An 18,424-nucleotide genomic window follows, 5' to 3' on the forward strand; every position below is an offset into this window, starting at 1 on the left:
CCCCCCACCAGTGGTTACCTCTTGACTTTTCCCTGCTATACCCGATAATGACCTGACCATACCTCACTCTTAATTTGACAAAGGGATAATACCCGATAATGACAAAGGGATACCATACCGATAATGACAAAGGGATAATACCCGATAATGATAATACCCGATAATGACAAGGGATAATTAATGACCACCCATAATGACAAAGGGATAATCACGATAATGACAGGGATAATCGATAATGACAAAGGGATAATATAACCAGGGACCTCACCAAAGGGATAAACCCCATGACAAAGGGATACCTTTTAATGACAAAGGGATACCCCCCCCATAATGACAAAGGGATAATCGATAATAACCCCGATTGAGGGATAATAGATAATGACAAAGGGATAATACCCTGATAATGACAAAGGGATTCCTCACCCTGACTACCCGATAATGACATCAAATATCCGATAATGACAAACCCTGCTACCCCCCAGGATACCTCACCCTTAATGACAAAGGGATTCCTCACCCCTGACAAAGGGATCCATTCCTCATAATGACAAGGGATCCACCTCCGATAATGACAAAGGGATCTACCCTAGCTGGTTGGGGATAAGCCCGATAATGACAAAGGGTAATTCCAGATTGACAAAAAGTCACGATAATGACAAAGGGACAATAGTTAAAAATATAAAAAAAATCTGCATTCATTTGTTTGTAGACATATTTCACCATACAACCATTGATCCAAAATATACTGTAGGTTTATTGTGAAATATAATGAGAACATTGACTTATTCACCAAAACACAACACACTGATATCGCAATTTAGTCTTTTAACAATCGGTTATGCCAACAAAAATGTCAAATTAATGTTCAAACTTCCCCTTTGAGTGTAGTATGTAATACCCGATAATGACAAAGGGATAATACCCGATAATGACAAAGGGATAATACCCGATAATGACAAAGGGATAATACCCGATAATAGGGATAATACCGATAATGACAAAGGGATAATGACAAAGGGATAATAGGGATAATACCCGATAATGACAAAGGGATAATACCAGATAATACCTGATAATGACAAAGGGATAATACCAGATAATACCCGATAATGACAAAGGGATAATACCAGATAATGACAAAGGGATAATACCCGATAATGACAAAGGGATAATGACAAAGGGATAATACCCGATAATGACAAAGGGATAATACCAGATAATACCTGATAATGACAAAGGGATAATGACAAAGGGATAATACCCAAAGGGATAATGACAAAGGGATAATACGATAATGACAGATAATACCCGATAATGACAAAGGGATAATACCAGATAATGACAAAGGGATAATACCTGATAATGATAAAGGGATAATACCATGACAAAGGGATAATACCCGATAATGACAAAGGGATAATACCAGATAATACCCGATAATGACAAAGGGAAAATACCAGATAATAACCGATAATGACAAAGGGATAATACCCGATAATGACAAAGGGATAATATGCCATTTATGACAAAGGGATAATACCCGATAATGACAAAGGGATAAAGATAATGACAAAGGGATTACAGTAATGACAAAGTGATAATACGATTGACAAAGGGATGGTCCCGATAATGACAAAGGGATAATACCTGGATAATGACAAAGGGATAATACCCGATAATGACAAAGGGATAATACCAAAGGGATAATACTGATAATGACAAAGGGATAATACCTGATAATGACAAAGGGATAATACGCGATAATGACAAAGGGATAATACCCGATAATGACAAAGGGATAATACCTGATAATGACAAAGGGATAATACCCGATAATGACAAAGGGATAATACCCGATAATGACAAAGGGATAATACCCGATAATGACAAAGGGATAATACCCGATAATGACAAAGGGATAATACCCGATAATGACAAAGGGATAATACCCGATAATACCCGATAATGACAAAGGGATAATACCCGATAATGACAAAGGGATAATACCCGATAATGACAAAGGGATAATACCCGATAATGACAAAGGGATAATACCCGATAATGACAAAGGGATAATACCCGATAATGACAAAGGGATAATACCCGATAATACCCGATAATGACAAAGGGATAATAATGACAAAGGGATAATACCCGATAATGACAAAGGGATAATACCCGATAATGACAAAGGGATAATACCCGATAATGACAAAGGGATAATACCCGATAATGACAAAGGGATAATACCCGATAATGACAAAGGGATAATACCCGATAATGACAAAGGGATAATACCCGATAATGACAAAGGGATAATACCCGATAATGACAAAGGGATAATACCCGATAATGACAAAGGGATAATACCCGATAATGACAAAGGGATAATACCCGATAATGACAAAGGGATAATACCCGATAATGACAAAGGGATAATACCCGATAATGACAAAGGGATAATACCCGATAATGACAAAGGGATAATACCCGATAATGACAAAGGGATAATACCCGATAATGACAAAGGGACAAAGGGATAATGACAAAGGGAATACCCGATAATGACAAAGGGATAATACCAGATAATGACAAAGGGATAATACCCGATAATGACAAAGGGGATAATACAAAGGGACAATACCCGATAATACCCGATAATGACAAAGGGATCATACCCGATAATGACAAAGGGATAATACCAGATAATACCCGATAATGACAAAGGGATAATACAAAGGGATAATACCAGATAATGACAAAGGGATAATACCCGATAATGACAAAGGGATAATACCCGATAATGACAAAGGGATAATACCGATAATGACAAAGGGATAATACCCGATAATGACAAAGGGATAATACCCGATAATAATACCCGATAATGACAAAGGGATAATACCCGATAATGACAAAGGGATAATACCCGATAATAATACCCGATAATGACAAAGGGATAATACCGATAATGACAAAGGGATAATACCCGATAATGACAAAGGGATAATACCGATAATGACAAAGGATAATACCCAATAATGACAAAGGGATAATACCAGATAATGACAAAGGGAAAATATTTTTTTTTTATTGTATTCAATAGGGATAAAAACAGAAATAGCTTATCAACAAAATAATTCAGACCCTGTGCTATGAGATGTGAATGGAGCTCAGGTGCATCCTGTTTCCATTGATCATCCTTCAGATGTTTCTACAACTTGATTGGACTCCACCTATGGTAATTTAATTAATTGGACATGATTTGTAAAAGGACACAACAGTCTATATAAGGTTCCACAGTTGACAGTGCATTTCAGAGCAAAAGCCAAGCCATGAGATCGAAGGAATTGTCCATAGAGCTCCGAGACAGGATTGTGTCAAAGCACAGATCTGGGGAAGGGTAGCAAAAAATTGTCTGAAGCATTGAAGAACACAATGGCCTCCATCATTCTTAAATGGAAGATGTTGGAACCACCATAACTCTTCCTAGAGCTGGCCGTCCGGCCAAACTGAGCAATTGGGTGAAAAGGGCCTTGGTCAGGGAGGTGACCAAGTTGGTCACTCTGACAGACTTCCAGAGTGCCTCTGTGGAGATGGGAGAACTTTCCAGAAGGACAACCATCTCTGCAGCACTCCACCAATCATGCCTTTATGGTAGAGTGGCCAGACGGAAGCCACTCCTCTGTAAAAAATTGAAATTATTTTGCCTCTATGGCCTATTTATTGCCAACCTCCTTACTCTTCTACATTTGCACACACTGCACATAGATTTTTCTATTGTGTTATTGACTGTATGTTTGTTTATGTGTAACTCTGTGTTGTTGTTTGTGTCGAACTGCTTTGCTTTATCTTGGCCAGGTCGCAGTTGTAAATGAGAAATTGTTCTCAACTAGCCTATCTGGTTAAATAAAGGTGAAATATATACAGTGGGGCAAAAAAGTATTTAGTCAGCCACAAATTGTGCAAGTTCTCCCACTTAACCTTTTGTGACTAGGGGGCAGTATTTTCATTTTTGGAAAAATAATGTTCCCATAGTAAACTGGATATTTTGTGAGGACAACATGCTAGAATATGCATATAATTGACACCTTAGGATAGAAAACACTCTAAAGTTTCTAAAACTGTAAAAAATATTGTCTGTGAGTATAACAGAACTGATGTTGCAGGCGAAAGCCTGAGAAGAATCCAACAGGAAGGGACTCTTATTTAGAAGGCTCTGCGTTCCTATGCGTCCCTATTGAGCAGTGAATGGGCTATCAACCATATTACTTTTTCTATGGCTTCCCTAATGTGTCTAGTGTCACAATACATAGTTTCAGGCTTTTATTTTGAAATTATTTGCCTGAATGTCAACATTGCGTCAGTGGTCAGCTGAAGCTCTCAGAGTGTTTGGTGAGTAAAGGACAAATGAAGCCATTGTTTCTCTCTATCCTACTAAGAAGCCACCAGTCCCGGATATTATGGAGCTAATTTTGAATATTTTTCGGCGTTTTCGTGACTGCAATTTCCGGGCGATTTCTCAGCCAAACGTGAAGAACAAACGGAGCTATTTCGCCTACAAAAACAATATTTTTGGAAAAAAGGAGCATTTGCTATCAAACTGGGAGTCTCGTGAGTGAAAACATTCGAAGCTCATCAAAGGTAAACGATTTAATTTGATTGCTTTTCTGATTTCCGTGACCAAGTTACCTGCTGCTAGCTGGACAAAATACTATGCTAGGCTATCGATAAACTTACACAAATTATTGTCTAGCTTTGGCTGTAAAGCATATTTTGAAAATCTGAGACGACAGGGTGATTAACAAAAGGTAAAGCTGTGTCTCAATATATTTCACTTGTGATTTTCATGAATAGGAATATATTCTAGGAATATTTATGTCCGTTGGGTTATGCTAATTAGTGTCAGTCGATGATTACGCTCCCTCATGCGGGATGGGGAGTCACTAGAGGCAAGAAGTATTAAAAAAGTATTAAAGTATACTAAAGTATAAGTATACTAAGTATACTAAAAAGTATTTAGTCAGCCACCAATTGTGCAATTTCTCCCACTTAAAAAGATGAGAAAGGCCTGTAATTTTCATCATAGGTACACTTCAACTATGACAGACCAAATGAAAAAAAAAATCCAGAAGATCACATTGTAGGATTGTAGGATTTGTTAAGAATTTATTTGCAAATTATGGTGGAAAATAAGTACTTGGTCACCTACAAACAAGCAAGATTTCTGGCTCTCACAGACCTGTAACTCACAAGTTACTCACAACTCACAAATCTGCTTGGAGTTTGCCAAAAGACACTTAAAGACCCTCAGACCATGAGAAATAAAATTCTATGGTCGGATGGATCCAAGATTGAACTATTTGGCCTGAATGCCAAGCGTCACGTCAGGAGGAAACCTGGCACCATCCCTATGGTGAAGCATGGTGATGGCAGCATCATGCTGTGGGGATGTTTTTCAGCGGCAGGGACTGAGAGACTAGTCAGGATGAAGGGAAAGATGAACGGAGCAAAGTACAGAGAGATCCTTGAAGAGGATTGGCAACCTCACATAGCCTGGTTACTCTCCAGGTTTCTTCCTAGGTTTTGGCCTTTCTAGGGAGTGTTTCCTAGCCATGACCCACCGTGCTTCTACACCTGCATTGCTTGCTGTTTGGGGATTTAGGCTGGGTTTCTGTACAGCACTTTGAGATATCAGCTGATGTACGAAGGGCTATGTAAATAAATTTGATTTGATCTGACATGAGAATCCTTAAAGAGATGACCACACATGAGAATATATATATTACTGCCCTGTAGAGTGATATTATATTACTGCCCTGCAGAGTGATATTATATTACTGCCCTGCAGAGTGATATTATATTACTGCCCTGCATAGTGATATTATATTACTGCCCTGTAGAGTGATATTATATTACTGCCCTGCATAGTGATATTATATTACTGCCCTGCAGAGTGATATTATATTACTGCCCTGCATAGTGATATTATATTACTGCCCTGTAGAGTGATATTATATTACTGCCCTGCATAGTGATATTATATTACTGCCCTGTAGAGTGATATTATATTACTGCCCTGCATAGTGATATTATATTACTGCCCTGCATAGTGATATTATATTACTGCCCTGCATAGTGATATTATATTACTGCCCTGTAGAGTGATATTATATTACTGCCCTGCAGAGTGATATTATATTACTGCCCTGTATAGTGATATTATATTACTGCCCTGCATAGTGATATTATATTACTGCCCTGCATAGTGATATTATATTACTGCCCTGCATAGTGATATTATATTACTGCCCTGTAGAGTGATATTATATTACTGCCCTGCATAGTGATATTATATTACTGCCCTGCAGAGTGATATTATATTACTGCCCTGTAGAGTGATATTATATTACTGCCCTGCATAGTGATATTATATTACTGCCCTGCAGAGTGATATTATATTACTGCCCTGTAGAGTGATATTATATTACTGCCCTGTAGAGTGATATTATATTACTGCCCTGTAGAGTGATATTATATTACTGCCCTGTAGAGTGATATTATATTACTGCCCTGCATAGTGATATTATATTACTGCCCTGCATAGTGATATTATATTACTGCCCTGCATAGTGATATTATATTACTGCCCTGCATAGTGATATTATATTACTGCCCTGCATAGTGATATTATATTACTGCCCTGCATAGTGATATTATATTACTGCCCTGCAGAGTGATATTATATTACTGCCCTGCATAGTGATATTATATTACTGCCCTGTATAGTGATATTATATTACTGCCCTGTATAGTGATATTATATTACTGCCCTGCATAGTGATATTATATTACTGCCCTGCAGAGTGATATTATATTACTGCCCTGCATAGTGATATTATATTACTGCCCTGCAGAGTGATATTATATTACTGCCCTGCATAGTGATATTATATTACTGCCCTGTAGAGTGATATTATATTACTGCCCTGCAGAGTGATATTATATTACTGCCCTGATATTATATTATAGTGATATTATATTACTGCCCTGCATAGTGATATTGTATTACTGCCCTGCATAGTGATATTATATTACTGCCCTGCGTAGTGATATTATATTACTGCCCTGCATAGTGATATTATATTACTGCCCTGCATAGTGATATTATATTACTGCCCTGTAGAGTGATATTATATTACTGCCCTGCAGAGTGATATTATATTACAGCCCTGCATAGTGATATTATATTACTGCCCTGCAGAGTGATATTATATTACTGCCCTGCATAGTGATATTATATTACTGCCCTGCAGAGTGATATTATATTACTGCCATGCATAGTGATATTATATTACTGCCCTGCAGAGTGATATTATATTACTGCCCTGCATAGTGATATTATATTACTGCCCTGTAGAGTGATATTATATTACTGCCCTGCATAGTGATATTGTATTACTGCCCTGCATAGTGATATTATATTACTGCCCTGCAGAGTGATATTATATTACTGCCCTGCATAGTGATATTATATTACTGCCCTGTAGAGTGATATTATATTACTGCCCTGCATAGTGATATTATATTACTGCCCTGCATAGTGATATTATATTACTGCCCTGCATAGTGATATTATATTACTGCCCTGCATAGTGATATTATATTACTGCCCTGCAGAGTGATATTATATTACTGCCCTGCATAGTGATATTATATTACTGCCCTGCAGAGTGATATTATATTACTGCCCTGCAGAGTGATATTATATTACTGCCCTGCATAGTGATATTATATTACTGCCCTGCATAGTGATATTATATTACTGCCCTGCATAGTGATATTATATTACTGCCCTGCATAGTGATATTATATTACTGCCCTGCATAGTGATATTATATTACTGCCCTGCATAGTGATATTATATTACTGCCCTGTAGAGTGATATTATATTACTGCCCTGCATAGTGATATTATATTACTGCCCTGCATAGTGATATTATATTACTGCCCTGCAGAGTGATATTATATTACTGCCCTGCATAGTGATATTATATTACTGCCCTGCATAGTGATATTATATTACTGCCCTGCATAGTGATATTATATTACTGCCCTGCATAGTGATATTATATTACTGCCCTGTAGAGTGATATTATATTACTGCCCTGTAGAGTGATATTATATTACTGCCCTGCATAGTGATATTATATTACTGCCCTGCATAGTGATATTATATTACTGCCCTGCATAGTGATATTATATTACTGCCCTGCATAGTGATATTATATTACTGCCCTGCATAGTGATATTATATTACTGCCCTGCATAGTGATATTATATTACTGCCCTGCATAGTGATATTATATTACTGCCCTGCATAGTGATATTATATTACTGCCCTGCATAGTGATATTATATTACTGCCCTGCATAGTGATATTATATTACTGCCCTGCATAGTGATATTATATTACTGCCCTGCATAGTGATATTATATTACTGCCCTGCAGAGTGATATTATATTACTGCCCTGTAGAGTGATATTATATTACTGCCCTGTAGAGTGATATTATATTACTGCCCTGCATAGTGATATTATATTACTGCCCTGCAGAGTGATATTATATTACTGCCCTGCATAGTGATATTATATTACTGCCCTGCATAGTGATATTATATTACTGCCCTGCATAGTGATATTATATTACTGCCCTGCATAGTGATATTATATTACTGCCCTGCATAGTGATATTATATTACTGCCCTGCATAGTGATATTATATTACTGCCCTGCATAGTGATATTATATTACTGCCCTGCATAGTGATATTATATTACTGCCCTGCATAGTGATATTATATTACTGCCCTGCATAGTGATATTATATTACTGCCCTGCAGAGTGATATTATATTACTGCCCTGTAGAGTGATATTATATTACTGCCCTGTAGAGTGATATTATATTACTGCCCTGCATAGTGATATTATATTACTGCCCTGCAGAGTGATATTATATTACTGCCCTGTAGAGTGATATTATATTACTGCCCTGTATAGTGATATTATATTACTGCCCTGCAGAGTGATATTATATTACTGCCCTGCATAGTGATATTATATTACTGCCCTGTAGAGTGATATTATATTACTGCCCTGCATAGTGATATTATATTACTGCCCTGCATAGTGATATTATATTACTGCCCTGCAGAGTGATATTATATTACTGCCCTGCATAGTGATATTATATTACTGCCCTGCATAGTGATATTATATTACTGCCCTGCAGAGTGATATTATACTACTGCCCTGCATAGTGATTTTATATTACTGTCCTGCAGAGTGATATTATATTACTGCCCTGCAGAGTGATATTATACTACTGCCCTGCATAGTGATATTATATGACTGCCCTGCATAGTGATATTATATTACTGCCCTGCATAGTGATATTATATTACTGCTCTGCATAGTGATATTATATTACTGCCCTGCATAGTGATATTATATTACTGCCCTGCATAGTGATATTATATTACTGCCCTGCATAGTGATATTATATTACTGCCCTGCAGAGTGATATTATACTACTGCCCTGCATAGTGATATTATATTACTGCCCTGCATAGTGATATTATATTACTGCCCTGCAGAGTGATATTATATTACTGCCCTGCATGGTGATATTATATTACTGCCCTGCATAGTGATATTATATTACTGCCCTGCATGGTGATATTATATTACTGCCCTGCATAGTGATATTATATTACTGCCCTGTAGAGTGATATTATATTACTGTCCTGTAGAGTGATATTATATTACTGCCCTGCATAGTGATATTATATTACTGCCCTGCATGGTGATATTATATTACTGCCCTGCATAGTGATATTATATTACTGCCCTGCATAGTGATATTATATTACTGCCCTGCATAGTGATATTATATTACTGCCCTGCATAGTGATATTATATTACTGCCCTGCATAGTGATATTATATTACTGCCCTGCATAGTGATATTATATTACTGCCCTGCATAGTGATATTATATTACTGCCCTGCATAGTGATATTATATTACTGCCCTGCATAGTGATATTATATTACTGCCCTGCATAGTGATATGATATTACTGCCCTGCAGAGTGATATTATATTACTGCCCTGCATAGTGATATTATATTACTGCCCTGTAGAGTGATATTATATTACTGCCCTGCATAGTGATATTATATTACTGCCCTGCATAGTGATATTATATTACTGCCCTGCATAGTGATATTATATTACTGCCCTGCATAGTGATATTATATTACTGCCCTGTAGAGTGATATTATATTACTGCCCTGCATAGTGATATTATATTACTGCCCTGTAGAGTGATATTATATTACTGCCCTGCATAGTGATATTGTATTACTGCCCTGCATAGTGATATTATATTACTGCCCTGCATAGTGATATTATATTACTGCCCTGCATAGTGATATTATATTACTGCCCTGCATAGTGATATTATATTACTGCCCTGCATAGTGATATTATATTACTGCCCTGTAGAGTGATATTATATTACTGTCCTGCATAGTGATATTGTATTACTGCCCTGCAGAGTGATATTATATTACTGCCCTGCATAGTGATATTATATTACTGCCCTGCAGAGTGATATTATATTACTGCCCTGCATAGTGATATTATATTACTGCCCTGTAGCCCTGTAGAGATATTATATTACTGTCCTGTAGAGTGATATTATATTACTGCCCTGCATAGTGATATTATATTACTGCCCTGCATGGTGATATTATATTACTGCCCTGCATAGTGATATTATATTACTGCCCTGCATAGTGATATTATATTACTGCCCTGCATAGTGATATTATATTACTGCCCTGCATAGTGATATTATATTACTGCCCTGCATAGTGATATTATATTACTGCCCTGCATAGTGATATTATATTACTGCCCTGCATAGTGATATTATATTACTGCCCTGCATAGTGATATTATATTACTGCCCTGCATAGTGATATTATATTACTGCCCTGCATAGTGATATTATATTACTGCCCTGCAGAGTGATATTATATTACTGCCCTGTAGAGTGATATTATATTACTGCCCTGTATAGTGATATTATATTACTGCCCTGCATAGTGATATTATATTACTGCCCTGCATAGTGATATTATATTACTGCCCTGCAGAGTGATATTATATTACTGCCCTGCATAGTGATATTATATTACTGCCCTGCATAGTGATATTATATTACTGCCCTGCATAGTGATATTATATTACTGCCCTGTAGAGTGATATTATATTACTGCCCTGCATAGTGATATTATATTACTGCCCTGTAGAGTGATATTATATTACTGTCCTGCATAGTGATATTGTATTACTGCCCTGCATAGTGATATTATATTACTGCCCTGCATAGTGATATTATATTACTGCCCTGCATAGTGATATTATATTACTGCCCTGCATAGTGATATTATATTACTGCCCTGCATAGTGATATTATATTACTGCCCTGTAGAGTGATATTATATTACTGCCCTGCATAGTGATATTATATTACTGCCCTGCAGAGTGATATTATATTACTGCCCTGCATAGTGATATTATATTACTGCCCTGCATAGTGATATTATATTACTGCCCTGCATAGTGATATTATATTACTGCCCTGCAGAGTGATATTATATTACTGCCCTGCATAGTGATATTATATTACTGCCCTGCATAGTGATATTATATTACTGCCCTGCATAGTGATATTGTATTACTGCCCTGCATAGTGATATTATATTACTGTCCTGCATAGTGATATTATATTACTGCCCTGCATAGTGATATTATATTACTGCCCTGCATAGTGATATTATATTACTGCCCTGCATAGTGATATTATATTACTGCCCTGCATAGTGATATTATATTACTGCCCTGCATAGTGATATTATATTACTGCCCTGCATAGTGATATTATATTACTGCCCTGCATAGTGATATTATATTACTGCCCTGTAGAGTGATATTATATTACTGCCCTGCATAGTGATATTGTATTACTGCCCTGCAGAGTGATATTATATTACTGCCCTGCATAGTGATATTATATTACTGCCCTGCATAGTGATATTATATTACTGCCCTGCAGAGTGATATTATATTACTGCCCTGCATAGTGATATTATATTACTGCCCTGCATAGTGATATTATATTACTGCCCTGCAGAGTGATATTATATTACTGCCCTGCATAGTGATATTATATTACTGCCCTGCATAGTGATATTATATTACTGCCCTGCATAGTGATATTATATTACTGCCCTGCATAGTGATATTATATTACTGCCCTGCATAGTGATATTATATTACTGCCCTGCAGAGTGATATTATATTACTGCCCTGCATAGTGATATTATATTACTGCCCTGCATAGTGATATTATATTACTGCCCTGCAGAGTGATATTATATTACTGCCCTGCAGAGTGATATTATATTACTGCCCTGCATAGTGATATTATATTACTGCCCTGCAGAGTGATATTATATTACTGCCCTGTATAGTGATATTATATTACTGCCCTGCATAGTGATATTATATTACTGCCCTGCAGAGTGATATTATATTACTGCCCTGCAGAGTGATATTATATTACTGCCCTGCATAGTGATATTATATTACTGCCCTGCAGAGTGATATTATATTACTGCCCTGCATAGTGATATTATATTACTGCCCTGCATAGTGATATTATATTACTGCCCTGCATAGTGATATTATATTACTGCCCTGCAGAGTGATATTATATTACTGCCCTGCATAGTGATATTATATTACTGCCCTGCATAGTGATATTATATTACTGCCCTGTAGAGTGATATTATATTACTGCCCTGCAGAGTGATATTATATTACTGCCCTGTAGAGTGATATTATATTACTGCCCTGCAGAGTGATATTATATTACTGCCCTGCAGAGTGATATTATATTACTGCCCTGCATAGTGATATTATATTACTGCCCTGCAGAGTGATATTATATTACTGCCCTGCATAGTGATATTATATTACTGCCCTGCAGAGTGATATTATATTACTGCCCTGCATAGTGATATTATATTACTGCCCTGCATAGTGATATTATATTACTGCCCTGCATAGTGATATTATATTACTGCCCTGCAGAGTGATATTAGTGATATTATATTACTGCCCTGCATAGTGATATTATATTACTGCCCTGCAGAGTGATATTATATTACTGTCCTGTAGAGTGATATTATATTACTGCCCTGCAGAGTGATATTATATTACTGCCCTGTATAGTGATATTATATTACTGCCCTGTAGAGTGATATTATATTACTGCCCTGCAGAGTGATATTATATTACTGCCCTGCATAGTGATATTATATTACTGCCCTGCATAGTGATATTATATTACTGCCCTGCATAGTGATATTATACTACTGCCCTGCATAGTGATATTATATTACTGCCCTGTAGAGTGATATTATATTACTGCCCTGAAGGAGCAGGAAACACAAGCATTTCTCTGCACCTGTTGTAACATAGACTGGGTACGCGACCATTCTTGTTATTGTGGAGTAATAAGTAACAACAGTCATCATCATAGTAGGACAAACCATCTTTTAATGTTTCTACTTTACAGACGTACATTATATAGTTTTCCACATCTGTAGTAGACAAACCAGTTTCCATGTCAAATCTATAGGTTTGACCAGGCATTAATGTGATCATCAACTGAGAGCACCAAGGCCGCAGTTTATGGCTTTGGTGCAGTTTATGGCTTTGGTGCAGTTTATGGCTTTGGTGCAGTTTATGGCTTTGGTGCAGTTTATGGCCTTGGTGCAGTTTTCACCAGTACAACAGATCATCAAAAAGCACACAAAACTGCACCAAAGCCATAAACTGCACCAAGGCCATAAACTGCACCAAAGCCATAAACTGCACCAAGGCCATAAACTGCACCAAGGCCATAAACTGCACCAAGGCCATAAACTGCACCAAAGCCATAAACTGCACCAAAGCCATGAACTGCACCAAAGCCATAAACTGCACCAAAGCCATAAACTGCACCAAAGCCATTAAAAAAGTAAAGTATGATATACTGTATGTGGTAATTATATCTGATCAATACATTTCGTTTTTGTATCATTGTTTGTTGAAATATTTCTTAAATGATCACACTTTTGATCGTACAAGGGATAGAAATGATGGAAATATGATTTGGGTACAAGTGCATTGTCTAAAGTTAAAACAATGTAGAATAATCGTGTAGACATCAAAACTATGAAATATGGAAGCAGGCACAGATAATATACACCAGTATACATAGATATTGTGTTGTAGAGTAGCGGCTTGATGGCACACACAATGTGTTGTATCATGTAATGCTTTTAATTGTATATAACTGCCTTAAATTTGCTAGACCCCTGGAAGAGTAGCTGCTGCTTTGGCAGGAACTAATGGGGATCCATAATAAACCCCAGGAAGAGTAGCTGCTGCCTTGGCAGGAACTAATGGGGATCCATAATAAACCCCAGGAAGAGTAGCTGCTGCCTTGACAGGAACTAATGGGGATCCATAATAAACCCCAGAAAGAGTAGCTGCTGCCTTGGCAGGAACTAATGGAGATCCATAATTTTTTATTTATTTATTTTATTTTACCTTTATTTTGTATTTCTTGACTAGGAACTCAGTTGGGGATCCATAATAAACCCCAGAAAGAGTAGCTGCTGTTCAGGGGCAGAACTAACAGATCCATAATTGTTTATTTATTTATTTTATTTTACCTTTATTTTGTATTTATTTAACTAGGCAAGTCAGTTAAGAACAATCATTCTTATTTTCAATCACGGCCTAGGAACAGTGGGTTAACTGCCTGTTCAGGGGCAGAACACACAGATTTACAATCACACTTGTCAGCTCGGGGGTTTGACACAATCACACACCTACAATCCGGTTACTAATCCAACGCTCAATCACACCATTAGAATGCTACCCACACACACACACCCACAATCACACACACAAACAATCACACACACATACAATCACACACACACAACACACACATACAATCACACACACATACAATCACACACACACACAATCACACACGCAATCACACACACATACAATCACACACACATACAATCACACACAAATCACACACACACAATCACACACACATACAATCACACACAGATACAATCACACACAAGAGGCATGTGGCAGGGTCTACAGTCAATCACGGACTACAAGAAGAAACCCAGCCCAGTCACGGACCAGGATGTCTTGCTCCCAGGCAGACTAAATAACTTTTTTGCCCGCTTTGAAGACAATACAGTGCCACTGACACGGCCTGCAACGAAAACATGAGGTCTCTCCTTCACTGCAGCCGAGGTGAGTAAGACAGACGGCATCCCCAGCCGCGCCCTCAGAGCATGCGCAGACCAGCTGGCCGGTGTGTTTACGGACATATTCAATCAATCCCTATACCAGTCTGCTGTTCCCACATGCTTCAAGAGGGCCACCATTGTTCCTGTTCCCAAGAAAGCTAAGGTAACTGAGCTAAACGACTACCGCCCCGTAGCACTCACTTCCGTCATCATGAAGTGCTTTGAGAGACTAGTCAAGGACCATATCACCTCCACCCTACCTGACACCCTAGACCCACTCCAATTTGCTTACCGCCCAAATAGGTCCACAGACGATGCAATCTCAACCACACTGCACACTGCCCCAACCCACCTGGACAAGAGGAATACCTATGTGAGAATGCTGTTCATCGACTACAGCTCGGCATTCAACACCATAGTACCCTCCAAGCTCGTCATCAAGCTCGAGACCCTGGGTCTCGACCCCGCCCTGTGCAACTGGGTACTGGACTTCCTGACGGGCCGCCCCCAGGTGGTGAGGGTAGGCAACAACATCTCCCCGCTGATCCTCAACACGGGGGCCCCACAAGGGTGCGTTCTGAGCCCTCTCCTGTACTCCCTGTTCACCCACGACTGCGTGGCCACGCACGCCTCCAACTCAATCATCAAGTTTGCGGACGACACAACAGTGGTAGGCTTGATTACCAACAACGACGAGACGGCCTACAGGGAGGAGGTGAGGGCCCTCGGAGTGTGGTGTCAGGAAAATAACCTCACACTCAACGTCAACAAAACTAAGGAGATGATTGTGGACTTCAGGAAACAGCAGAGGGAACACCCCCCACATCGATGGAACAGTAGTGGAGAGGGTAGCAAGTTTTAAGTTCCTCGGCATACACATCACAGACAAACTGAATTGGTCCACTCACACTGACAGCGTCGTGAAGAAGGCGCAGCAGCGCCTCTTCAACCTCAGGAGGCTGAAGAAATTGGGCTTGTCACCAAAAGCACTCACAAACTTCTACAGATGCACAATCGAGAGCATCCTGGCGGGCTGTATCACCGCCTGGTACGGCAACTGCTCCGCCCTCAACCGTAAGGCTCTCCAGAGGGTAGTGAGGTCTGCAGGACACAACGATGCAGTAATATATGCCATTTATCACCGACTTACAGTCATGGGCAAACTACCTGCCCTCCAGGACACCTACACCACCCGATGTTACAGGAAGGCCATAAAGATCATCAAGGACATCAACCACCCGAACCACTGCCTGTTCACCCCGCTATCATCCAGAAGGTGAGGTCAGTACAGGTGCATCAAAGCTGGGACCGAGAGACTGAAAAACAGCTTCTATCTCAAGGCCATCAGACTGTTAAACAGCCACCACTAACATTGAGTGGCTGCTGCCAACACACTGTCATTGACACTGACCCAACTCCAGCCACTTTAATAATGGGATTGATGGGAAATTATGTAAATATATCACTAGCCACTTTAAACAATGCTACCTTATATAATGTTACTTACCCTACATTATTCATCTCATATGCATACGTATATACTGTACTCTACATCATCGACTGCATCCTTATGTAATACATGTATCACTAACCACTTTAACTATGCCACTTTGTTTACTTTGTCTACATACTCATCTCATATGTATATACTGTACTCGATACCATCTACTGTATGCTGCTCTGTACTATCACTCATTCATATATCCTTATGTACATATTCTTTATCCCCTTACACTGTGTATAAGACAGTAGTTTTGGAATTGTTAGTTAGATTACTTGTTGGTTATCACTGCATTGTCGGAACTAGAAGCACAAACATTTCGCAACACTCGCATTAACATCTGCTAACCATCTGTATGTGACAAATAAAATGTGATTTGATTTGATTGATTTGATTGGATTTGATTTGATTTGATTTGACACACACACAATCACACACACACACACAATCACACACACACACAATCACACACACACACACAATCACACACACACACAATCACACACACATACATTCACACACATACAATCACACACAGATACAATCACACACAGATACAATCACACACACATACAATCACACACACACAATCACACACAGATACATCACACACACACACACACAATCACACACACAATCACACACACATACAATCACACACAGATACAATCACACACACATACTATCACACACACATACAATCACACACACAATCACACACACACACATACAATCACACACACACACACACACACACACACAATCACACACACACACACACACACACACACACACACACAATCACACACACACACACACACACACACAAACACACACACACACAATCACACACACACACACACACACACACACACACACACACACACAATCACACACACACACACAATCACACACACATACAATCACACACACACACATCACACACACACACAATCACACACACACACATCACACACACACACACACACACACACACACACAATCACACACACATACAATCACAACACACACACACACAATCACACACACACACAACACACACACACACACACACACACACACACACATACAATCACACACACATACAATCACACACACACACACACACACACACAATCACACACAGACACACACACACACAATCACACACACATACAATCACACAATCACACACACATACAATCACACGCACACACAATCACACACACATACAATCACACACACATACAATCACACACACACACAATCACACACAGATACAATCACACACACACACACAATCACACACACAATCACACACACAAACAATCACACACAGATACAATCACACACACATACTATCACACACACATACAATCACACACACAATCACACACACACACAATCACACACAGACACACACACAATCACACACAGATACAATCACACACACACAATC

The 18,424-nt window shown here is 38.5% G+C and overlaps 1 protein-coding gene across 1 annotated transcript in view; it reads right to left on the minus strand.

Annotated features, from left to right (window-relative positions):
* The window catches only part of LOC118382106 (T-box transcription factor TBX18-like), a 52,954-nt gene that overhangs the window by 14,001 nt on the left and 20,529 nt on the right, over window positions 1–18,424 (minus strand). The window lies entirely within an intron of this gene.

This window comes from Oncorhynchus keta, unplaced genomic scaffold, assembly GCF_023373465.1.
Source record: "Oncorhynchus keta strain PuntledgeMale-10-30-2019 unplaced genomic scaffold, Oket_V2 Un_contig_14343_pilon_pilon, whole genome shotgun sequence".
NCBI lineage: Eukaryota > Metazoa > Chordata > Actinopteri > Salmoniformes > Salmonidae > Oncorhynchus > Oncorhynchus keta.